A 24,799-nucleotide genomic window follows, 5' to 3' on the forward strand; every position below is an offset into this window, starting at 1 on the left:
TCATTGACTTTAAAATAAAAAATAAAACTGTAAAAGTTGAAAATACTGATTGTTTAAATGTTTGCAAAGCATAATATTAACCAGCTGACTTTCTTATTAAGTAGTCTACTTCTAAAATTTCATTACATTGGAAAACAAATTCTCACTTCCTAGAATTTTTTAAATAATCTTGATGATTGCTGATAAATCAGAGTCAATCACAGATGCACTGAGTTCCTTACAGAGAAATTATTTTGTTTTTGTTATTTTGCTTTTTGGGCCACACCCGGTGACGCTCATGGGTTACTCTTGGCAATGCGTTCAGAAATCCCCTTGGCTTGGGGGATCATATAGGATGCCAGGGGATAGAACCATGGCTCATCCTACATTAGCACATGCAAAGCAAATGCCCTACTGCTTGTGCCACCACTCCGGCCCCCCAAAGAAATTATTTTTAGAAGTTTTTAAATATTAACAGCAATATATGTGCATATATAGATAAATAGATATTGCAATATGAATACATAATAATACAATCAATACTATGGTAAAAGTATGATAATAGACTGTTACCCCTCCCTAGACTAAATGCTAATCTTTTTTTTTTTTTTTTTGGTTTTGGGTCACACCCGGCAGTGCTCAGGGGTTACTCCTGGCTCCACGCTCAGAAATTGCTCCTGGCAGGCTCAGGGGACCATATGGGATGCCGGGATTTGAACCAATGATCTTCTGCATGAAAAGCAAATACCTTACCTCCATTCTATATCTCTGGCTGCACTAAATACTAATCTTACTTGATGGTCAGACCAGCCCACATCTGGGAGGGGTCTATGGAAGGTAATAAAGTGGTAGCCGGAGGGGTGTAAGAGGGATTCAGGGAGGGAGAGATTCAGCAAGAGAGGGAGAGAGAGAAGCCTCTGGAGAAGGACACAGGAGGTAGAGAGCAGAGACAGGATTAGGAGGTTGCTTAAAAGATTAGTTTAGAAGCCATGTAAGATATGCACATGGTGGCTGGGGCCTTATCAAAAAAGCTGCTTTTGGATCATTTTCTCACCATTATTCTGAACCCTCAGCCACCAGCAGGAAGAAGCTGCAGGCACCAGGCTTGGCTGAGAAAGGCCTCACCATCCACTCCATTCATCCACCATCCTCCACAGTCATCCAGAACTTATATTAATTTAATTAATTAAACAGTAGACCATGGATCCAGACTGCCTGGATTTAAATTCTGGCTTTACCAACTGTATGGCCTAGAAAAATTTATGTTACATGCTTGTGTAATTGTTTCTTTATTCATAAAACATAATAAAAGATAATGGTGATAAAAATAGGAAGCTAACATGATAATTAGCACAACTTCTTAGGTCCTAAGACTTAGGGTGTTTGTAAGAATTAAAGGAGTTAATATTTGTAAGGTGTTTCAAATTCAAATAGTAAATATTATATAAAAAATTTATTCTGGGTAAGGCATTTGCCTTGCATGCAGCTGATCAAGGTTTAATCCCTTGCACCCTATGTATAGCCATATGCTGTAGCCATGAAAAGAACTATGTGTACTTAGAACCTTCAGGGCAGATGCAAGCAGTAGCTTGTAGTGAAGGAAAAACTTGGATCAAAGAGTTGCTGCTCATTTGTTTGTGTTTCTCCTTCCTGAGATAACTCATGTAGTTTCCAGATTGGTTTTATTTAGGACGAGTCTCTCTAACTTCTCCCAAATCTAATTATACTTTTTAGTTATCCTTTTTAGCCTGCTGGATCCTTAAGTACCCCAGCTCTCACATTTTTAACTATGGTGCTCATTCACACCTTGCTGTGGTGGTCAGTGATCACACATTCTGTGGCAGTGCCAGTTATCCCAAACAGAGTTTAGTGCATATGGATGGCATCATGCATGCGACTTGTGACAGCACATCTAAAGCAAGTATGTTTTGCAACTGGCCATCCTGACCCCTGATAGAGCCTATCATGACAACTCCTCACCAATGTTCAAAACTTTCTGATCTTTGATAGTCGGATAAATTAAACCTTATTTTAGTGTTATTTTACTTTGCATTTTCCCTATCATAAATGAGCATGAGCATATTTTATGTACTTGAGTCATCGCTCTTTCATTTATATGAAGTATCTGTTCACATATTTTGAAAGTTTTTCAGCAGGCTGGCATGTTTTTGTCTTTTTTGGGGCCATACCCTGTCATTTGTAGAAATTATTCCTGACTCTGCACTCAGGAATCACTCCCGGCAGGGTAAGGGGATCATATAGGATGCCAGGGATTAAACCTGGGTTAGCTTCATATAAGGCAAGTGCCCTACCCTCTGTACTACCACTCCACCACAGTATTTTTCATTTGTAAGAGCTGCCGATAAAACTAGCTCTTTAATCCCTTTTGTGTTGCCAATATTCTCAGTTGCCTTTTGAATTTCACTGTAATTTTTCTCTATAAAGCTTTGTCATGGAGCTTTGTGTTAATGCTTTTTTTCTATAATTGCTGGAATTGTATAATATTTTAAACGCCTCATTTTGAGATGATAAAAGAATGAGTTCATATTTTCTTTTAATACTTACATTATTTTAAAATTTACATGTAAGTCTTGAGTTGCCTGGTATTTATTTAATTTAAAATAAACATTAATTTTAATATTACATATCTTTGTACATTCTAACATAAAGTTTTGTTGACTATTCTTTTCTCCATAGAATTAAAGTGAATTTTGTTTTGTTTTGTTTTTGGTTTTTGGGTCACACTTGGCAGCACTCAGGGGTTACTCCTGGCTCTGTGCTCAGAAATTGCTCCTGGCAGGCACAGGGAACCATATTGGATGCCGGGATTCGAACCATCATCCTTCTGCAAGCAAGGCAAACGCCGTAACTCCATGCTATCTCTCCAGCCCTGAATTAAAGTGAATTTTTATCATATACTAAATTTCCCTACATATTTAGATACTTATATATTTGGACATTTTGTTCTTTTGAATACTCGGTTCCAGTACTAGTGTCACACTATAATAATTATTACAATGTTTTTTCAAATATCTGGCAGGGTATTTCTTTTTTTTTTTTTTTTTTTTTTTTTTGGTTTTTGGTTTTTGGGCCACACCCGGCGGTGCTCAGGGGTTACTCCTGGCTGTCTGCTCAGAAATAGCTCCTGGCAGGCACGGGAGACCATATGGGACACCGGGATTCGAACCAACCACCTTTGGTCCTGGATTGGCTTCTTGCAAGGCAAATGCCGCTGTGCTATCTCTCCAGGCCCTTTCATTTTTTTTTTTTAGGCAGGGTATATATTTCTTTGTTTAAAATCTTCTTTGATACTCTCACTCCTCTCTTATTTTATAAGCTGTAGAAGGTGATCTCTGTCCAAAAGACACTGCTTTAAATATATATATTTAAGTATAAATATATATATAAACTAACATATATAAATTTGGGTCACACCCTGCTGTGCTAATTGATCACTCTTGATGGGTTCAGGTGGTTATATAGGGTGCTGGGTATTGAACCCCAGTTAGATGTGGCAGATTCCTTACCTACTGGTCTATCTCTCCAGCTCCTATTAATTTATTTTCCCTATTATTTTAAGCCTATGCATGTTGTCTATTCTCCTTGATCAATTTTTATCAGATTTGTACTCCAGTAGGTAACATTTCTCCTCTTCTGGGAGTGTATGTGTGTGTGTGTAGTGCCCAGGACCTCAAACATGCAAACCAATGGAGTTACTGCTGAACTCTATCCTCAGCCAATGTAAATATGGATATATAATAGAATAAATATTATAGAACATATTTATAACGTAACTTAAAATATACACCCTGGAAAACAGAAACAGTAGTGTTTGCGTCTGGCTCAGGGGTCATATGAGGTATCAGGTATCAACTCAGGTTAGTTGGTTGCAAGGTAAATACTGTAACTACTGTACTATTGCTTTATCCCTCTAAAGATATCTATTTTTAAATTAAATCACCATGAGACACAACGTTAAGAATTGGTTAATAGTTGAGCTTCAGTCATACAATGTTGCAACATCCATTCCCTTCACCAGTGGTCATTTTCTAGCAGTCTATTTCCCCAGTTATTGTCCTGTTCCCCACTCTCTCCACAGCCCCAGCCTGCTTCTATGGCAAATATTTTATTTTCCCTCCCCCTTTCCTCTGTCTCTCTCTCTCTCTCCTCTGTACTTTCTTCCCCTTTGTCTCCTCTCTCTCTCTCTCTCTCTCTCTCTCTCTCTCTCTCTCTCTCTCTCTCTCTCTCTCTCTCTTTCCCTTTTAAAAACCAAAACCATGGCTTGAGACATTGTTATTAAGGGGTATTATGCATATCACTTTACTTCCTTTAATTCCCAGTTCTTGTCCAGAGTAATTATTTCTAACTATTATAGTCATAGTGGTCTCTTCTCTGTCACAACTGCACTCCACACCCCATCATTTCTATTGTCTTTGGGTATTATTATCATACTATGGTGGGATTTTTTTGCTTTGTTTATTTGTTTTGTTGTTGTTTTTAAATAAAAGCAGGCCTTATTGAAGGTACTGAGGAAGAGTGAGGAAAGGATAAGAGAGTAAAGTGGGGTTCTTCAAAGGTAGAGAGAACCCAGGTACACTACCCAGCATGAAAGTATAAAAGTACTTATTCAAGGGCCCGGAGAGATAGTACAGCGGTGTTTGCCTTGCAAGCAGCCGATCCAGGACCAAAGGTGGTTGGTTCGAATCCCGGTGTCCCATTTGGTCCCCTGTGCCTGCCAGAAGCTATTTCTGAGCAGATAGCCAGGAGTAACCCCTGAGCACCGCCGGGTGTGGCCCAAAAACAAAAACAAACAAACAAAAAAAAAGTACTTATTCAAGAGAGGAGATGTGATGTCATGAAGTGCATGTGATGTGTGCACCTTATTTATGGGACCAAGGAGTACATGTCCTCTCCTCCTTTGTTTCAAGTTCATTAATAAAGAATTTCTCCCAACATGCACCCACATGCACCCATGTGGGGCTTTCTATATTGTGGTTGCAAGGAAAAGAGTTGAGATCAGTTGATCTTCTTTGGCCTTATTTCCTGGCCTTTGTTACTGCTGCAACTTCTTTTATTAAACCGTACTTCCTGATCTACAAAGATACAGGAAGTAAGGCTTAATAAGAGAAGCTGCAGCAGCAGCAGTACCAGGTGAGTCCTGGTAGTCTTAGGGCTAAAGACAAGAGTCCTGTACATCTCTTGGTTTTATTATGTCCCACGAACTTTTATTAGATATCATAGTACATGGAGGGGCTTCCTTCTGCTTCAGACCTTTATAACTTCTGCTTCATACATTCCTTCTTCATACTTCCTAGAGATTTAGATACTTCATCACCTTAAAATCTTTTAAGCAGAAAATGTACAAATGTCAGTCTTTTGTAACTTCTTTTTTTTTCTTTTGTAATTCCTTTATGCTGTTAGCCCTGCCTGCATGGGAAATAAAATATCAGGCTACCTTATATTTAATAGGGCCCAGGCAATGAATTGTTTGGAGTGTTAGAGTTGAAATTCTGACGATTGAAAAGAGAGAAGAATATGATTAGATCTGGAGGAGTTAAATGCCTTTTTCTGTCTTTGGGAAGGCAGAACAGTTTGCTGTTTTATAAAACACTCTCTCTGAGATGAGATAGAAATTAAAGCAAGAACCAAAGTATCATGACACTATACCTATTCCTATAAGAATTAAAAGTGATGTTTTTTCTTTGGAGGGCCACATTCGGAAGTGCTCAGAGGTCACACCTAGCTTTATACTCAGAAATCACTCCTGGCAAACTTGGGGATTTATATGGGATGCCAAAAATTGAACCTGGGCAAGCCACATGTAAGGCAAATCTCCTACCCACTCTGCTATTGCTCCAGCCCTAAAAAGTAATTTCTTAATGAAGAGTATGCATGTAAAACTAAGAAAGCATACTTACAATCAGTGAAAATGTTTATTTGGAAGTCCTTCAGTCTATTCTTGAGGCTCAAGAAAAGAGAAAAAAAAAAACTTTCAGGCTCAAGAAAGAGCAAGTCTTCATTTTCATCTCTAGTTTCCTCTATCTTGGTCAGACAGCTTTCAGCTAGTTTATGAACTAGGCTTCTATAATCAGTATATTTGGTTTTATATGGATTATTCAAAAGGGTATTTAATATACTTTTCAGCCAGGTCTATAAAAGTACATTTTGTTTAATAACCTCCATAAAACTAGAATTTGATTTTACAAAAAGACAAGCAAGATACAAAAGCATTTTTCTTTCTATCTTCATTTTAAATTTGGAAGATGATTTAATAAACCTGGTTTGTTCTTTGGCATAAATACAGCAAGAATGGAGAACACTCAATTCCTTTCATCCACTTAGTGGTCCTGTGAATTGGCTAAGGACAGAAAAGGCAATATTCAAAAAGGTATTCATATTTTACCTATCAAGTCAGCATTACTCAGCCTTGGCCAATGTAAAGATATGAAAATCAGGTCAGTATGATGAACTGGAGGTAGGCTTAGGCCTCATATATCTGTAGTTGTGTCACTGCAGAAAGGAATCCATCCCATTCCTCAGGGTTACAGTGATTCTGGTCTCCAGGACTTTTCTTGATACTGAGTGCAGGGCCCAGACGTGACCACTTGTTGTAGATTGTCAGATCTGGACATTTCTCTTTTCCATAGCAGAGATGATTTCCAGTTTCCTTGGGCTGGCCTGCCTCTAGAATCTCCCTGAGGTTTTGTAAAGTAGTTAACAGTATCTTTTATTACTATACCTGGTATTGTCAGTTAACTTGGTCCCCCCCCCTTTTTTTTTTTGGTTTTTGGGTCACACCCAGTGGGTTCAGGGGTTACTCCTGGTTCTGTGCTCAGAAATCACTCCTGGCAGGCACAGGGGACCATATGGAATGCTGGGATTTGAATCATCATTCATACTGTGTGCAAGGCAAATGCTCTACCATTGTGCTATCTCTCCAGCAACTTGATCCCCTTTTAAAAGGACTTTGGGGTCCCATAGTTGGCTTTGAGGTTTCTGGTCTACATGGTTTCTGGTCTACATATTCCACTAATCTGAGGGCCTGTCCTTATTCCAATACCATGCTGTTTTGATAACTATTGCTTTGTAGTAAAGTTTAAAGTTGGGGAAAGTAATTCCTCCCATATTCTTTTTCCCAATGATTGCTTTAGCTATTCGAGGGTGTTTATTGTTCCAAACGAATTTCAAAAGTGCCTGATCCACTTCTTTGAAGAATATCAATGGGTTTTAGAGGGATGGCATTAAATCTGTATAATGCCTTGGGGAGTATTGCCATTTTGATGATGTTAATCCTGCCAATCCATGAGCAGGGTATGTGTTTCCAATTCTGCGTGTCCTTTCTTATTTCTTGGAGCAGAGTTTTATTGTTTTCTTTGTATAGGTCCTTCACATTTTTAGTCAGTTGATTCCAAGAAATTTGAGTTTGTGTGGCACTATTGTGAATGGGGTTGTTTTCTTAATGTCCATTTTTCCTTATTACTATTAGTGTATAGAAAGGCCATTGATTTTTGTGTGTTAATTTTGTAGCCTGCCACCTTGCTATATGAGTCTATTGTTTCTAGAAGCTTTTTGGTAGAGTCTTTAGGGTTTTCTAAGTAGAGTATCATGTCATCTGCAAACAGTGAGAGCTTGACTTCTTCCTTTCCTATCTGGATTCCCTTGATATCTTTTTCTTGCCTAATCGCTATAGCAAGTACTTCCAGTGCTATGTTGAATAGGAGTGGTGAGAGAGGACAGCCTTGTCTTGTGCCAGAATTTAGAGGGAAGGCTTTTAGTTTTTCTCCATTGAGGATAATATTTGCCATGGGCTTGTGATAGATGGCCTTAAGTATATTGAGAAAGGTTCCTTCCATTCCCATCTTGCTGAGAGTTTTGATCAAGAATGGGTGTTGGACCTTATCAAATGCTTTCTCTGCATCTATTGATATGATCATGTGGTTTTTATTTTTCTTGTTGTTGATGTTGTATATTATGTTGATAGATTTACGGATGTTAAACCATTCTTGCATTCCTGGGATGAAACCTACTTGATTGTAGTGGATGACCTTCTTAATGAGGCATTGAATCCTATTTGACAGGATTTTGTTGAGGATCTTTGCCTTTGCATTCATCAGCGATATTTGTCTGTAATTTTCTTTTTCGTAGCATCTCTGTCTGGTTTAGGTATCAAGGTGATGTTGGCTTCATAAAAGCTATTTGGAAGTGTTTCTGTTTGTTCAATTTTATGAAAGAGTCTTGCCAGGATTGGTAGTAGTTCCTCTTGGAAAGTTTGAAAGAATTCATTAGTGAATCCACCTGGGCCTGGGCTTTCATTTTTCGGCAGACATTTGATTACTGTTTTAATTTCATCAGTAGTGATGGGGGTGTTTAGATATGCTACATCCTCTTCCTTCAACCGTGGAATATTATAAGAGTCCAAGAAATTATCCATTTTTCCAGGTTCTCATTTTTAGTGGCGTAGAGTATCTCAAAGTAGTTTCTGATTACCCTTTGAATCTTTGTCATATCAGTAGTGATCTCTCCTTTTTTATTCCTAATACGAGTTATCAAGTTTCTCTCTCTTTCTTTGTTAGGTTTGCCAGTGGTCTATCAATCTTGTATATTTTTTCAGAGAACCAACTTCTGTTTTAGTTGATCTTTCAGATTGTTTTTTGGGTTTTTCATTGATTTCTGCTCTCAGCTTTTTTTTTTAATTTTTTTTAAATTTATTTAAACACCTTAATTACATACATGATTGTGTTTGGGTTTCAGTCATGTAAAGAACACCACCCATCACCAGTGCAACATTCCCATCACCAATGTCCCAAGTCTCCCTCCTCCCCACCCGACCCCCGTCTGTACTCTAGACAGGCTCTCCATTTTCCTCATACATTCTCATTATTAGGACAGTTCAAAATGTAGTTATTTCCCTAACTAAACTCATCACTCTTTGTGGTGAGCTTCCTGTGGTGAGCTGGAACTTCCAGCTCTTTTCTCTTTTGTGTCTGAAAATTATTATTACAAGGGTGTCTTTCATTTTTCTTAAAACCCATAGATGAGTGAGACCATTCTGCGTTTTTCTCTCTCTCTCTGACTTATTTCACTCAGCATAATAGATTTCGTGTACATCCATGTATAGGAAAATTTCATGACTTCATCTCTCCTGACAGCTGCATAATATTCCATTGTGTATATGTACCACAGTTTCTTTAGCCATTCGTCTGTTGAAGGGCATCTTGGTTGTTTCCAGAGTCTTGCTATGGTAAATAGTGCTGCAATGAATATAGGTGTAAGGAAGGGGTTTTTGTATTTATTGTATTTTTGTGTTCCTAGGGTATATTCCTAGGAGTGGTATAGCTGGATCGTATGGGAGCTCGATTTCCAGTTTTTGGAGGAATCTCCATATCGCTTTCCATAAAGGTTGAACTAGACGGCATTCCCACCAGCAGTGGATAAGAGTTCCTTTCTCTCCACATCCCCACCAACACTGTTTATTCTCATTCTTTGTGATGTGTGCCATTCTCTGGGGTGTGAGGTGGTATCTCATCGTTGTTTTGATTTGCATCTCCCTGATGATTAGTGATGTGGAACATTTTTTTATGTGTCTTTTGGCCATGTGTATTTCTTCTTTGTCAAAGTGTCTGTTCATTTCTTCTCCCCATTTTTTGATGGGGTTAGATGTTTTTTCTTGTAAAGTTCTGTCAGTGCCTTGTATATTTTGGAGATTAGCCCCTTATCTGATGGGTATTGGGTGAATAGTATCTCCCACTCAGTGGGGGGCTGTTGTATCCTGGGCACTATTTCCTTTGAGGTGCAGAAGCTTCTCAGCTTAATATATTCCCATCTGTTAATCTCTGCTTTCACTTGCTTGGAGAGTGCAGTTTCCTCCTTGAAGATGCCTGTAATGTCCTGGAGTGTTTTGCCTATGTGCTGTTCTATATATCTTACGGTTTTGGGGCTGACATCGAGGTCTTTAATCCATTTGGATTTTACCTTCGTACATGATGTGAGCTGGGGGTCTAAGTTCAATTTTTTGCAAGTGGCTATCCAATTGTGCCAACACCACTTGTTGAAGAGGCTTTCCGTGCTCCATTTAGGATTTCCTGCTACTTTATCAAAAATTAGGTGATTGTATGATTGGGGAACATTTTCTGAGTATTCAAGCCTATTCCACTGACCTGAGGACCTGTCCTTATTCCAATACCATCCTGTTTTGATAACTATTGCTTTGTAGTACAGTTTAAAGTTGGGGAAAGTAATTCCTCCCATATTCTTTTTCCCAATGATTGCTTTAGCTATTCGAGGGTGTTTATTGTTCCAAATGGATTTCAAAAGTGCCTGATCCACTTCTTTGAAGAATGTCATGGTTATCTTTAGAGGGATGGCATTAAATCTGTATAATGCCTTGGGGAGTATTGCCATTTTGATGATGTTAATCCTGCCAATCCATGAGCAGGGTATGTGTTTCCATTTCCGTGTGTCCTCTCTTATTTCTTGGAGCAGAATTTTATAGTTTTCCTTGTATAGGTCCTTCACATTTTTAGTCAAGTTGATTCCAAGATATTTGAGTTTGTGTGGCACTATTGTGAATGGGGTTGTTTTCTTAATGTCAATTTCATCCTTATTACTATTGGTGTATAGAAAGGCCATTGATATTTGTGTGTTAATTTTGTAGCCTGCCACCTTGCTAAATGAGTCTATTGTTTCTAGAAGCTTTTTGGTAGAGTCTTTAGGGTTTTCTAAGTAGAGTATCATGTCATCTGCAAACAGTGAGAGCTTGACTTCTTCCTTTCCTATCTGGATTCCCTTGATATACTTTGCTTGCCTAATCGCTATAGCAAGTACTTCCAGTGCTATGTTGAATAGGAGTGGTGAGAGAGGACAGCCTTGTCTTGTGACAGAATTTAGAGGAAAGGCTTTTAGTTTTTCTCCATTGAGGATAATATTTGCCACTGGCTTGTGGTAGATGGCCTTCACTATATTGAGAAAGGTTCCCTCCATTCCCATCTTGCTGAGAGTTTTGATCAAGAATGGGTGTTGGACCTTATCAAATGCTTTCTCTGCATCTATTGATATGATCATGTGGTTTTTATTTTTCTTGTTATTGATGTTGTGTATTATGTTTATAGATTTACGGATGTTAAACCATTCTTGCATTCCTGGGATGAAACCTACTTGATCGTAGTGGATGATCTTCTTAATGAGGCATTGAATCCTATTTGCCAGGATTTTGTTGAGGATCTTTGCCTTTGCATTCATCAGCGATATTGGTCTGTAATTTTCTTTTTTTGTAGCATCTCTGTCTGGTTTAGGTATCAAGGTGATGTTGGCTTCATAAAAGCTATTTGGAAGTGTTTCTGCTTGTTCAATTTCATGAAAGAGTCTTGCCAAGATTGGCAGTAGTTCCTCTTGGAAAGTTTGATAGAATTCATTAGTGAATCCATCTGGACCTGGGCTTTTGTTTTTCGGCAGACATTTGATTACTGTTTTAATTTCATCAATGGTGATGGGGGTGTTTAGATATGCTACATCCTCTTCCTTCAACCGTGGAAGATTATAAGAGTCCAAGAATTTATCCATTTCTTCCAGGTTCTCATTTTTTTTTTTTTTGGTTTTTGGGCCACACCCGTTTGACGCTCAGGGGTTACTCCTGGCTATGTGCTCAGAAATCGCCCCTGGCTTGGGGGGACCATATGGGACGCCGGGGGATCGAACCGCGGTCCTTCCTTGGCTAGCGCTTGCAAGGCAGACACCTTACCTCCAGCGCCACCTACCCGGCCCCAGGTTCTCATTTTTAGTGGCGTAGAGTTTTTCAAAGTAGTTTCTGATTACCCTTTGAATCTCTGTCATATCAGTAGTGATCTCTCCTTTTTCATTCCTGATACGAGTTATCAAGTTTCTCTCTCTCTCTTTCTTTGTTAGGTTTGCCAGTGGTCTATCAATCTTGTTTATTTTTTCAAAGAACCAACTTCTGCTTTCGTTGATCTTTCGGACTGTTTTTTGGGTTTCCACTTCGTTGATTTCTGCTCTCAGCTTTGTTATTTCCTTCTGTCTTCCTATTCTTGGGTCCTTTTGTTGAGCATTTTCTAGTTCTATTAGCTGTGTCATTAAGCTACTCAGGTAAGCTCCTTCTTCCTTCCTGATGTGTGCTTGCAAAGCTATAAATTTTCCTCTCAGTACTGCTTTTGCTGTGTCCCATAAGTTCTGATAGTTTGTGTTGATTGTCATTTGTTTCCAGGAACCTTTTGATTTCCTCCTTGATTTCATCTCAGACCCACTGGTTATTGAGCATGAGGCTGTTTAACTTCCAGGTGTTAAAGTGTTTCTTCTGAGTCCCTTTGGAGTTCACAAATAATTTCAGAGCCTTGTGGTCAGCGAAGGTAGTCTGCAAAATTTCTATCCTCTTGATCTTATGGAGGTATGTTTTATGTGCCAGCATGTAGTCTATCCTGGAGAATGTCCCATGTACATTGGAGAAGAATGTGTATCCAGGTTTCTGGGGATGGAGTGTCCTATATATATCCACTAGGCCTCTTTCTTCCATTTCTCTCCTCAGGTCTAGTATATTCTTGTTGGGTTTCAGTCTGGTTGACCTACCCAGTGTTGACAAAGCCGTGTTAAGGTCCCCCACAATTATTGTGTTGTTGTTGATATTATTTTTCAGATTTGTCAACAGTTGTATTAAATATTTTGCTGGCCCCTCATTCGGTGCATATGTGTTTAGGAGAGTGAATTCTTCCTGCTCTATGTACCCCTTGATTAATATAAAATGTCCGTCTTTGTCCCTTACAACCTTCCTGAGTATAAAGTTTGCATTATCTGATATTAGTATGGCCACTCCAGCTTTTTTATGGGTGTTGTTTGCTTGGATAATTTTTCTCCAGCCTTTTATTTTGAGTCTATGTTTGTTCTGACTATTCAGGTGCGTTTCTTGTAGGCAGCAGAAGGTTGGATTGAGTTTTTTGATCCATTTAGCCACTCTGTGTCTCTTAACTGGTGCATTTAGACCATTGACGTTGAGAGAAAGAATTGTCCTGGGATTTAACGCCATCTTTATTTCGAAATTTTGTGTGTCTTTTGGTTTGTCTTGTCTTAGATTAGGTCTTTCAGTTTTTCTCTTAATACTGGTTTTGTGTCTGTGAAGTTTCTGAGCTGTTTTTTGTCTGTGAAACCATGTATTCTTCCGTCAAACCGGAAAGTGAGTTTTGATGGGTATAGTGTTCTGGTTGAAGCATTTATTTCATTCAGTCTTGTCACAATATCCCACCACTGCTTTCTGGCATTGAGTGTTTCTGGTGACAGGTTTGCTGTAAATCTCAGGGAAGCTTGCTTGAACGTGATTTCCCCTTTTGATCTTGCTGTTTTCAGAATTCTGTCTCTATCTGTGGGATTTGTCATTGTGACTAGGATGTGTCTTGGGGTGGTTTTTCTGGGGTCTCTTTTGGTTGGTACTCTTCGGGCATGCAGGATTTGATCACATATATTCTTTAGCTCTGGAAGTTTCTCTTTAATGATGTTCTTGACCGTTGATTCTTCCTGGAAATTTTCTTCCTGGGTCTCTGGGACTCCAATGATTCTTAAGTTGTTTCTGTTGATCTTATCATAGACTTCTGTTTTCATCTGTTCCCATTCTTTGACTATTTTTTCCATTGTCTGCTCATTTGCTTTAATTTTTTTGTCCAATCTCTCCTGCTGTATGGAATTGTTATGTATCTCATCTTCCACAGCACCAAGTCTATTCTCAGCTTCTGATACCCTGTCCCAGAGCTTATCCATTTTGTCATTCACTTCATTTACTGACTTTTTCAGTCCTGTTAGTTGACATGTTATTTCAGTTTGGAGTTTTGTGATTTCTGTCTTCATATTTTTTTGGTTCTTATTAGTGTTCTGTTCAACTCGATCTATGGTTTCTTTGAGTTCTTTGAGCATCTTCCATATTGCTAGTCTAAAGTCCTTATCTGAGAGGTTGATTAGTTGGTTGTTCATTATTGGTCCTCAGAATTGTCATCTTCATTCTCTATGTCTGGTGCTGGCCTGCGTTGTTTCCCCATTGTCACACTTGTATTGTGGGTTTTTCTACGTGTTGTGGTGGTATTCATTGTCTATATGATGCAGGCAGCACACTCCTCTGGCTCCTCCCTTTCTGGATGGGCTGACTTGCCTCTAAGGGAGGGGAGTCCTCCGTGGATGAAGCCTCACACTGGGTCAAATCTTAGGCCTGAGCATGCAACAGAGAAGACAGTCCGGAGAGAAATGTTTGCTTCTGTGATATAGCACCGTTCTTAGTGTAATTTTTCCTTCTTGTTGCAATAGTGTTCTTTCCTTAGAAAGAGTGCATGGCCACGTAGCGAAGCGGAGCGGCCGTGCTCCGCTGGAGCCTCTTTTTGCCCCTCTCGCAAGAGTTTCACGCAAGAGGACAGTAGACAGACATAGACAGGTCACACTCACAATTTTTCACAGTTGGGCCCATGAGTTCTGATAGTTTGTGTCTTTATTGTCATTTGTTTCCAGGAAACTTTTGATTTCCTCCTTGATTTCATCTCGAACCCACTGGTTATTCAGTATGAGGCTGTTTAACTTCCAGGTGTTAAAGTTTTTCTTCTGTGTCCCTTTGGAATTCACAAATAATTTCAGAGCCTTGTGGACAGCGAAGGTAGCCTGCAAAATTTCTATCCTCTTGATCTTATGGAGGTATGTTTTATGTGCCAGCATGTAGTATATCCTGGAGAATGTCCCATGTACATTGGAGAAGAATTTATATCAAGGTTTCTGGGGATGGAGTGTCCTATATATATCCACTAGGCCTCTATCTTTCATTTCTCTCCTCAGGTCTAGTATATTCTTGTTGGGTTTCAGTCTGGTTGACCTCTCCAGTGTTGACAAAGCCATGTTGAGGTCCCCCACTATTATTGTGTTCTTATTGATATTATTTCTCATATTTGTCAACAATTGTATTAAATATTTTTCTGGCCCCTCTTTTGGTGCATATATGTTTAGGAGAGTTATTTCTTACTGCTCTACATACCCCTTGATTGATATAAAATGTCTGTCTTTGTCCCTTACAACCTTCCTGAGTATAAAGTTTGCATTATCTGATATTAGTATGGCCACTCCAGCTTTTTTATGGGTGTTGTTTGCTTGGATAATTTTTCTCCAGCCTTTTATTTTGAGTCTATGTTTGTTCTGACTATTCAGGTGCGTTTCTTGTAGGCAGCAGAAGGTTGGATTGAGTTTTTTGATCCATTTAGCCACTCTGTGTCTCTTAACTGGTGCATTTAGTCCATTGACATTGAGAGAAAGAATTGTCCTGGGATTTAATGCCATCTTTATATTGAAATTTTGTGTGTCTTTTGGTTAGTCTTGTCTTAAATTAGGTCTTTCAGTTTTTCTCTTAAGACTGATTTTGAGTCTGTAAAGTTTCTGAGCTGTTTTTTGTCTGTGAAACCATGTATTCTTCCGTCAAACTGGAAAGTGAGTTTTGCTGGGTACAGTATTCTAGGTGAAGCATTCATTTCATTCAGTCTTGTCACAATATCCTACCACTGCTTTCTGGCCTTGAGTGTTTCTGGTGACAGGTCTGCTGTAAATCTCACGGATGCTCCCTTGAATGTAATTTCCCTTTTTGATCTTGCTGTTTTCAGAATTCTGTCTCTATCTGTGGGATTTCTCATTGTGACTAGGATGTGTCTTGGGGTATTTTTTTTCTGGGGTCTCTTTTGGTTGGTACTCTTCGAGTATGCAGGATTTGATCACATATATTCTTTAGCTCTGGAAGTTTCTCTTTAATGATGTTTTTTTCCTGGGTCTCGGGACTCCAATGATTTTTAAGTTGTTTCTGTTGAGCTTATCATAGACTTCTGTTTTCATCTGTTCCCATTCTTTGACTAATTTTTCCATTGTCTGTTCATTTGCTTTAAGTTTTTTTTTCCAATCTCTCCTGCTGTATGGAATTGTTATGTATCTCATCTTCCACAGCACCAAGTCTATTCTCAGCTTCTTATACCCTGTCCCAGAGCTTATCCATTTTGTCATTCACTTCATTTACTGACTTTTTCAGGCCTGTTATTTGACATGTTATTTCAGTTTGGAGTTTTGTGATTTCTGTCTTCATATTTTCTTGGTTCTTATTAGTGTTCTGTTCAACTCGATCCATGGTTTCTTTGAGTTCTTTGAGCATCTTCCATATTGCTTGTCTAAAGTCCTTATCTGAGAGGTTGATTAGTTGGTTGGTCATTATCTGGTCCTCAGAATTGTCATCTTCATTCTCTATGTCTGGTGCTGGCCTGCGTTGTTTCCCCATTGTCACACTTGTATTGTGGGTTTTTCTACGTGTTGTGGTGGTATTCATTGGCTAAATGATGTACGCAGCCACACTCCTCTGGCTCCACCCTTTCTGGGTGGGTTGACTTGACTCCAAGGGACGGAAGTCCTCTGTGGATGAAGCCTCTCACAGGATCAAATCTTAGGCCTGAGCACACAGCAGAGAAGACAGTCCGGAGAGAAATGCTGGGCTTCAGTGATCCAGCACAGTTCTTAGTATGATTTTTTTCTTCTTGTTGCGATGGTGTTCTTTCCTTAGAAAGAGCGCATGGCGGGGCCAGGAAGGTGGTGCTAGAGGTAAGGTGTCTGCCTTCCAAGCACTAGCGTATGACGGACCCCGGTTCGATCCCCTGGCATCCCATATGGTCCCCCAAGCCAGGGGCAATTTTTGAGCGCTTAGCCAGGAGTAACCCCTAAGTGTCAAATGGGTGTGGCCTAAAAACCAAAAAAAAAAAAAAAGAGTGCATGGCTGCATAGTGAAGCGGAGCTCTGGTTTTCACGTTATGGAGCAGTTCCTTGGCGTTCCAGCCCTAGAATGGGCCTCTGGGAGAGTGAGTTTTCTGGAGTCTTTTTTCGGCCCACTCCCAAGAGGTTCACACAAGAGGACAGTAGACAGACAAACACAGGCAGCACTCACAATTTTTCACAGTCAGGCCCCACTGGGCAGGCATAGTTTCATAGATTTTCCTAGCCTGACGTCACAAACAGGGAATCCTCAAACTTTTTAAACAGGGCCAGTTCACTGACCCTCAGATCATTTTAGGGCCTGACTATAATTTAAAAAAAATCTATGAACAAATTCCTCTGCACACTGCACATATCTTATTTTGAAGTAAAAAAAGGTGGGGTCAAATACAATATTTAAAATGAAGAACAAGTAAAGTTAAATCAGAAAACTTAACAGTATTTCAATGGGAACTATGGGCCTGCTTTTAGTGGGCTATAGTTTGAGGACCCCTGACTAAGACTAGGAGGAGTAGTCAAGAGACAGAGAAAAGGGGAGTCGGAGAGTGTGGTGCACATCCCACATATGTACACTGCTGGCCCAGGATGAGTTAGGCAGGTCAGGTAGCAGTGGCAAAAACACCCAGAGGGCTATATAAGTATCCTCCTGGGCAACAGTTTGAGGACCTTGTCTCAGGCCTTATAGTAAGGACTCTCTTTTCCTCTACTGATGGGATTTTACTTCTTTTGGCCATACTGAGGATATTCTAACCCATTTGCCTTAATTTTCAGAGAGTTATTGGATTGTATGTCTCTATTAATGACCTCTGTGCTGTACCCAAGAGTCCCTGGAGCCTGATCTGGGTCAACAGTACCACAGCTGCTTACAGAGCCTAATTGAGAGTATTGTGGCTTTTGGAGACCTTGCTTCTGGATTTGGAGAGAAAGAAGTTCCCTCTTGCAACTTGCTGATCTTCTCTGATCAGTTTTGTCTGCTTGTCTTTAGTTCTGCTTAGATCTGAGACTGCTGATCTCACTAATATCTCAGTTGCCTCCTAGCAATCTCTAGCCAAAGTCCACCTTGCTTGGGGGCTGATTTTATGCCATAATCTCCCAAAATCTTTAAGTTTTTCCACTAGTGGAATTTTCTGTGCCCCTCATACTATGATCAATGTTACAGGAGACAAACAAGGGAGGAAGTGCTTCTTCACAGAGACCACACATTCACAGAGGTTATTACAGTTCTCCAGAGGGAGCATATCTCCACAGTAGGTTTTCACGATTACTTCCTTTTACAAATTCTTTACTGCAATGTCCCTTCATAGTCACCAATTATGATGCTGGTGGAGGTCCCCAGATGACTTACATGAAGTGGGAGAGAGAAGCAGTAGACAGAAAAAGAGAATCCTCTGCCTTCTGTCTCTCCACCTTTACCACCCAGGAATGGCTAGGAGGTCTAGAACCAGTAAAGTCTATAATGAGACCCTGCCATAGTCTTGCAGCTCCACAAAGAGGCTGTCAAGATGCACCTAACATCCATTTGGTCTGCCCATCTTGAGTGAGAGTTTATCTTGGGGAGCCATGGACTTAAGCTGGAATGAAGAATTGCTTTTTGCAGGAAAGAAAAGTTAGTCCTGGAACTTACTTAGGCCTTTCAGGTCCAATACCTTCCCTGCTTCAAGATATAAAAGAGGACACGTGGAAATGGAGACACATATCCTGCTCATGGATTGGTAGGATTAACATTATTAAAATCCCTCTAAAGATACCCATGGCATTCTTCAAAAAAAGTGGATCAAATACTCCTGAAATTCATTTAGAACAATAAACACCCACGAATAGCTAGAGCTATTGTAGGGAATAGGACTATGGGAAGCATCATTTTCTTAATGAATTTCACATAAGAGAGGATTTCAGTAGATAACTCAATGGCTTGGTTAAATACATTTTCTCCACTATAGGATAAATAAACTAATTTTAAAACTTTTGATTGCAACCTCTGATCAAACATATCAGATTGACTTAGTTCAATTTTAAAGTCAGCTGATTCAGCTAAAATGAGACCAGCCACATTCACTTTGTTCCCAGAGATAAACAGCTGCACAGCAGTCTCAGCTACTTTCTGCATATAATTGTGTCACTTTTCTGTTGTTTTTTGTTTGTTTGTTTCATTTTTTATAATGTCTTTATTTAAGCACCATGATTATAAACATGTTTGTAGTTGGGTGTCAGTCATTAATAACTACACCTCCTTCACCAGTGCAACCTCCCATCACCAATGACAACCCTTTCCATCTTCCTCCACCCCCTGCCTGTCTTCAAGACAGGAATTCTATTTCTCTCACTCACTACCATTATCATGATAGTTGTTAGTGTAGTTATAAGCTTCATATCATGGGCCAGTCCTTCCAGTCCTCATCTCTATTGTCTTTGGGTATTATTACCAAACTGTCTTTTATTTTTTCTTAAATCCCACAGATGAATGAGACTATTCTGTGTCTATCTCTCTCCCTCTGACTTACTTCACTTAGCATAATAGTTTCCATGTCCATTCATATATAGGAAAATTTCATGACTTCATTTTTCCTGACTACTACATAGTATTCCATTGTGTATATGTACCACAGTTTCTTTAGCCACTCATCTGTTGTCAGGCATCTGGGTTGTTTCCAGGTTATGGCTATTGTAACTAGTGCTGCAATGAATATAGGTGGCAGAAGGCATTTTTGTATTGTGTTTTCATGTCCCTAGGTATATCCCTAGGAGTGGTATATCTGGAACATATGGGTGCTCAATTTTCAGTCTTTTTTGAGAAATATACATATTGTTTTCCAGAAAAGCTAGATTAGATGGCATTCCCACCAGTAGTGAATGAGAGTTGCTTTCTCTCCACATCCCCACCAGCATCAACTGCTCTGGTTCTTGTGATGTGTACCAGTCTCTGAAGTATTAGATGGTACCTCATTATTGTTTTGATTTGCATCTTCTTGATGATTAGTGATGTAGGAAATTTTTTCACGTGTCTTTTGTATTTCTCCTTTGAGGAATTGTCCATTTCTCCCTCTATTTTTTGATGGGGTTAGAAGATTTTTTTTCATGTTAAGTTCTGTCAGTACCTTTTATATCTTAGGACACTAGGAAATGGAGACAAATACTCTGTTCATGGATTGGGAAGATTAACATCATTAAAATGGCAACCCTCCCCAAAACATTATACAGATTTAATGCAATTTATCCAAGAATACCATAATATTTTTCAAAGAAGTGTATCAAACACTCTTCCAATTTATTTGGAACAATAAACACCCATAAATAGCCAAAGCAACCCTTAGGAAAAAGAAGATGGAAGGCATCACTTTCCCCAATCAATCACTTTTAAATTGTGTTACAAGGCAATAGTTATTAAAACAGCATGGTACTAGAATAAAGACAGATCCTTGGATCAATGGAATAGACTTAAGTATTCAGAGAATGTTCCCCAGACATACAATCAACTAATCTTTGGTAAAGGGGCATGAAATGCAAAATGGGCAAGGAAAACCTCTTTAACATATCGTGTTGGTACATACAAAAAGCAAAACTATCTAACTATCCATCTAACTCCAGGCACATAGGGCAAAAAAACCCCAAATGGATTAAAGACATTGATATCATACCTGGAACCATAAGATATATAGAAAAACACATAGGTAAAACACTCAATGACATGAGACTAAAGGCATCCTCAAGAAGGAAACATCACTGTTCAAACAAGTGGAAGTTCAAACAAATGGGACTACATTAAATTGAGACTCTTCTGTACCTCAAATGAAATAGTGACAAGTGCAAAAAGACCATCCACAGAATGGGAGAAATTATTCACCCAATACCCACCAGATAAGGGGCTAATATCTAAGATACTCAAATGCATTTCATCATCACCATTTTACAAATATCCCAGAACTATGTATGGTCACAGTACTTTTTGAGCTAGAAGTATCTCCATGGAGCACTATCACAAAGTTTAGGAGGACATGCACCTCTTCTCAGACATGGGCTTTTCCCCAGAGGACTTTTATATACCTGACTTTTTGCTTTTTGCTTTGTTCAATTGAAGAGAAAGCAATGCAAGGAAGATGGTCTTTTCTTAGTCTTTTTACTGGTGTTGATCCAGGGTTCAGAAGATCTGGCTTCCTACTAACATGCTGGTGGACAAGTCCTCATTTTCTGACCCATATATTTTAGTTGAAGAACATTGAAATGCTCCATCTCCACAGTCTCTTCCAACATCAGCATTGAATGTTTAGAAAGAAAACAGTTTTTGATTTCTAAAAATCCAGCTTTTGTTTGCTTAGCCTGTATATGATATGGTGATGCATATAATATTCTAAGGAGAGTATTTAATACTCCACAGACTTCAGCCAGACTGTATGTATAATCCAGCTTTTGTTTGCTTAGCCTGTATATGATATGGTGATGCATATAATATTCTAAGGAGAGTATTTAATACTCCACAGACTTCAGCCAGACTGTATGTATTTTGTGTTTGTGTGTGTGTCTAGTTCTTCACTCTTAACTAGCATTTTTGGGGGGTTTGGGTCACACCCTGCTGTGCTCAGGGGTTACTCCTGGCTCCATGCTCAGAAATCACTCCTGGCAGGCTCAGGGAACCATATGGGATGCTGGGACTCGAACCACTGTCCTTCTGCATGCAAGGCAAATGCCCTACTGCCATGCTATCTCTCTGGCCCTTAACTAGCATTTTTTATATATTTTATTTAAACACCTTGATTACAGACATGATTGTGCTTGGGTTTCAGTCATGTAAAGAACACCACCCATCACCAGTGCAACATTCCCATCACCAGTGTCCCAAATCTCCCTCCTCCCCATCCAACCCCTGCCTGTACTCTAGACAGGCTTTCTATTTCCCTCATACATTCTCACTATTAGGATAGTTCACAATGTAATTATTTCTCAAACTAAACTCATCCCTGTGTGGTGAGCTTCATGAGATGAGCTGTAACTTCTAGCCCTTCTCTCTTTTGTGTCTGAACATTATTATTGCAAGAATATCTTTCAATTTTCTTAAAATCCATAGATGAGTGAGACCATTCTGCATCTTTCTCGCTCTCTGACTTACTTCACCCAGCATAATAAATTCCATGTACATCCATGTATAGGAAAATTCCATGACTTCATCTCTCCTGACAACTGCATAATATTCCATTGTGTATATGTACCACAGTTTCTTTAGCCATTCGTCTGTTGAAAGTCATCTTAGTTGTTTCCAGAGTCTTGCTATGGTAAATAGTGCTGCAATAAATATAGGTGTAAGGAAGGGATTTTTGTATTGTATTTTTGTGTTCCTAGGGTATATTCCTAGGGGTGGTATAGCTGGATCATATGGGAGCTCAATTTCCAGTTTTTGGAGGAATCTCCTTATCGTTTTCCATAAAGGTTGAACTAGATGGCATTCCCACCAGCAGTGGATAAGAGTTCTTTCTCTCCATATCCCCACCAGAGATTAACAGATGGGAATATATTAAGCTGAGAAGCTTCTGCACCTCAAAGGAAATAGCGCCCAGGATACAAGAGCCACTCACTGAGTGGGAGAAACTATTCACCCAATACCCATAGGGGGCTAATCTCAAAAAATATACAAGGCACTGACAACTTAACAAGAAAAAAAATATAATCCCATCAATAAATGGAGAGAAGAAATGGACAGACACTTTGACAAAGAAATACAAATGGCCAAAAGACACATGAAAAAATGCTTCACATCACTAATCATCAGTGAGATGCAAATCAAAACAACTATGAGGTACCACCTCACACTACAGAGATTAACTAGCATTTTTTTTTTTTTTTTTTTTTTGGTTTTTGGGCCACACCCGGCAGTGCTCAGGGGTTTCTCCTGGCTGTCTGCTCAGAAATAGCTCCTGGCAGGCATGGAGGACCATATGGGACACCGGGATTCGAACCAACCACCTTTGGTCCTGGATCGGCTACTTGCAAGGCAAATGCCGCTGTGCTATCTCTCTGGGCCCTTAACTAGCATTTTTAACACAATTTTTATTTCTCTTTGTTAGGGAGGATGTCTAGGCTTATCAGAGTAGAATTCTTTAGGGGTAAAATGTTTTCTTGATTACTTGTTCTTGTAAAATAACCCCATGTGCCACATCTCCAAATCCAGGTGATAAGTCTGAATCAGAGTCGCACATGAAATAATCTAAACCAGGCTGTGGGTCAAACACATGCAATCTGGCAGTGATACTTAGTACCACTTTTCCATTCTTTTTTTTTTTTTTTTTTTTGGTTTTTGGGCCACACCCGTTTAACGCTCAGGGGTTACTCCTGGCTATGTGCTCAGAAATCGCCCCTGGCTTGGGGGGACCATATGGGACGCCGGGGGATCGAACCGCGGTCCTTCCTTGGCTAGCGCTTGCAAGGCAGACACCTTACCTCCAGCGCCACCTACCCGGCCCCCACTTTTCCATTCTTAATATGCAAAACACAAGGCTGACTGACCTCCTCTACCATGTTTCTTTGGGAGATCCACAGTGAATTTATGCAAAGCTTCCCTTGTACTTCCTTGGAGTGTCAAAAAGTGCACCACTACTCTCTATTACAATGAAGCCAAACTTGCTATCATCTGAAAGAAGTGCTGTAAGGACCTCCATATAGAATTTGTTGTTACACAAATACAATGACATGTTAATTGTTTTAAAAGGCTCAAAATCAATGTTGACTTTTTTCCCTTTCCTTCTTCTGTTACAGAGGTACCACAGTAAACAACCAGGACATTTGGAGGTACTTTGTTATAAAGTTTGAGACTTTACTGTACAGATGTAATGGCTCCCAGGCCTGAAAGGCAATTTATTTGTGACTTAATGTTAGATGCAGTTCCAAACTCACTTGTTAACATTTTTGCCACTCATGAAATCTGGTCTTTGGGAGGGACAATCAATGGTATCTTGCTTGTGACATTTCCGTGGGCCGCCTTCAAGCTCTCAATGAGTTTCTTGATATTCCAGATCTCCATGTTCCTGTTGGCAGCACTGGGGTTGCCCACCATCTACTCTCCCCCTCATCTTTAAATGCACAGTCCTAGGCAGCAGCGGCTGCTCCTTCCTGGCGGCGGCTCCACAGTGGTGGCTCTAATACAGGACACAGCCTTTCTATCTCCAGGCAGCTGCTGCATGTGTTGCAATCGCAATCCACTCACATGGGGCCTGTGACATCACTTCCTCTGCCAGTGCTTGAGTCTGTATATTTCTTTATATGTATTTCCTTATTGTGATATAGTTTTGCCCCCTTTGGACTTGGTTAGGAGAAAATATTAGGGGATATGTGTATGTCTTGAGAACAATGTGTTTACCAGATCTATGCAGATGGGGACTGTTTAACATGTTATTAGAGCCTCCTATTACCTCAATAGTACCTTGCAACATTTTTTTCTTTCTTTTTTTTTGCATGGGCCCAATAAAATTGGGAATAATTAGGTAAGATAAATGGGATAGGGACTCTAAATTTATATGTTGCAGGGGGCCTTCCACCCTCAACATTTGTCATGAAGCCTTGACTTAGGTTTCAGTTGCTCAGAGATCGATTTTTCACCCACAAACTTGGGTCCTATCATTGGAACTGGCAGAGGCTTCTGCACCATGCCAGTCAATGACCTAATACCAAGGCAGGCTTTTGTGCTGATCTGGCATGAACATGTACCAGAATGAGCTCCTATGCCACCCTGACAATTACTTGAAAACAGCAACAACTTGCAACCAGGGCAGGTTTCCAGGCCATGCCACCTGACAGTGAAATGACACCAGGGCACGTTTCAGGATGCCCTGATAATGAGATAGGATCTATAAAAAAAAAAAAAAACCAAGATCTCTAATTACAGAAGCCTGACTGTGACAACTGCTATTTGGAAAAGTTTTCCTGGGACCTAGAAGAAAGACCCTGGGGTTAGACAAATGTAAACTGCCTGAAACCTGCAGTCAGTTATATGACCAGAGAGATACGTAAAGACACCCTGTTCTTAGGCTAAGCTTTTTTTTTTATTGTCATTTTCCTAACTTTGCTTGTGCAA

At 39.7% G+C, this 24,799-nt stretch overlaps 1 pseudogene; it reads right to left on the reverse strand.

Annotated features, from left to right (window-relative positions):
• Positions 1-4,995: 4,995 nt before the first annotated feature.
• LOC126027620 (eukaryotic peptide chain release factor subunit 1-like) lies at positions 4,996-23,782 on the reverse strand (annotated as a pseudogene).
• Positions 23,783-24,799: the final 1,017 nt, after the last annotated feature.

This window comes from Suncus etruscus, chromosome 1, assembly GCF_024139225.1.
Source record: "Suncus etruscus isolate mSunEtr1 chromosome 1, mSunEtr1.pri.cur, whole genome shotgun sequence".
In the NCBI taxonomy this organism is placed as follows: Eukaryota; Metazoa; Chordata; class Mammalia; order Eulipotyphla; family Soricidae; genus Suncus; species Suncus etruscus.